Here is a 1,952-nt window from a genome sequence, read left to right as displayed (position 1 = left end):
GCGCGCCCGAGCCCCGGGCCGTCCACGGGCCCCGCCGCGGCTCCCTGGCCACCCCGCGCCCACGTGCCCGGCCATAGGTGCCTCGGAGCGCACGGGTGCCCAGGGCCCGGCCTGCGTGCCCAGAGCCCGGCCATGGGCGCCTCGGAGCGCACCGGTGCCCAGGGCCAGGCCTGCGCGCACACGCTGGCGGAGGGACTTAAGGCAGGGACACGGAGCCGGAAGTGTAACCATGACACCTCGGGGCGTCCGTGTCCGCGGACCAGCCTGTGTACACACACGCAGCCACACACACATGCATGCGTCCCCACGCACAGCAGGCAGGCAGGGACATGGCGAGCGTGGCCATGGTTCTTTGGAGTGCCCGCGCGCGCTGACCGGCCTGCTCCACATGCGCGCGCACAGACAATGGACTTGCACGGTGGGCACGCAGGGCCCGAGGGGGGAGGGCGCCCAGAGCACACGCGCGTGTCCCACGGACCTGTGCGCCTGGTGCACGCATGCACACGCAGACATGCACACACGGCAGGGACGCGGGGGCCTGGACGCAGGACACACGTGCGGACACACTTGCACACCACACATGCACACACACCAGGGACTTCGGTAAACTGTGTCTTAGGGATGGGGGGGTGGGGGCGGGGACTTCTATTTTTATTTTGTTCTTCTTGAGTCCTTTTCCTTTTTTTTAAAGAAAAAATGAAATCAAGCTCTTTTAACTAAAGCAGAGGTTGGAGCGTGCCCTGGAGGTCACCCAGAGGCCGGCGCAGGGGCCGCGGTCGGGGGCTGGGTGGGCCGCGGTCGCGGGGTGGGTGGGCCGCGGTCGCGGGGTGGGTGGGCCGCGGTCGCGGGGTGGGTGGGCCGCAGCCCGGTCCTCACTCCGCGCTACCGTCAGTCATTCCTTGTACCGGAAAATATTTCTATCTTTGCAACCTTTGTTGTAAAATGAGACAGAAAAACTGACGGTGTCTACTCAAAAAAACAACTGCAAAGGAAAATTTCTCTGTGTCGGTTTGCTTTTTATTTTCTGGGGGTCAGGGACAACCCGGGGTACCTGGCTGGGACTGGTCTTGGGAGGTGTTAGATCTCCGGGGGGGCGTCCCCGGGTGTGTCAGACTTCAGGCCTGTGTCCCACGTGTGAGGCCAGCTGGTGACCAACGTGCATGACGGGTGTGAGCCCGAGGTGCTGGGGGAGAGACCCCAGACAGCGGCCTGGAACCTCTCAACAGCCCCTCACAAGGCCCCGGGTTCCTCTCCCCACTCAGCCGCTCACCGCCTCTGCCCTCCATAGCCTGTCTAGATTCTAGGGGGACGAGTGCCCACATGAGCGCCCAAGTCTCGGGGAGCCCTGGGGAACCTCTCTCCCAGGCCAGCCCCAGCAGCCCTGCCCACCGCCCACAGCGAGGAGGGAGGGACGGAGGGGCGCAGCCTCCCAGGAGTCGGGACAGCTCCGCCCCAGAGTGCCCCCCTCCCCCGGGCCAGCTCAACTCCTGCCAGATGATCCTGCGTCTCCCCTGTTGGCGCCCAGAGGTCCCGGGTGCGTCTTGCTCCTGTGTGGCATCCAGGAGGTGGGTCTCATGAGAAGCTGCTCTTGGGCCCACATGGGACCTGGTGGCTTCGCTTCCGGCTCACAGGTCTCCATCTGCTGGCCAGGGATGGCTGCCAGGCCGGCACCTCGGCTTGCAGAACCACGAGTGAGCGGGGTCTGGGCCTTCCTTGCAGTGTCCTGGTGGTTTCCATGTGGCCACGGGGAGCCGGCCAGGCCCTGGGGAGGCTGGAAGGCCTGGGCGGGGGCAGGTGTGGCCTGGGTCAGTGCCGGTGGGAAGGCTGCACTGCCCGTGGGCTGGGCCGGCGGTGGCCGGGCTGCTGGGGGGAGTGCACCGTGAGACTCGGAGAAGACTGGGGAGTGTGAGCCTGGCTGGAGATGAGAGGACGGGGCGGGGGGGGGGGGGTTG

Source organism: Ochotona princeps, chromosome 24 (assembly GCF_030435755.1).
Source record: "Ochotona princeps isolate mOchPri1 chromosome 24, mOchPri1.hap1, whole genome shotgun sequence".
NCBI lineage: Eukaryota > Metazoa > Chordata > Mammalia > Lagomorpha > Ochotonidae > Ochotona > Ochotona princeps.
This window is presented reverse-complemented; position numbering follows the sequence as displayed.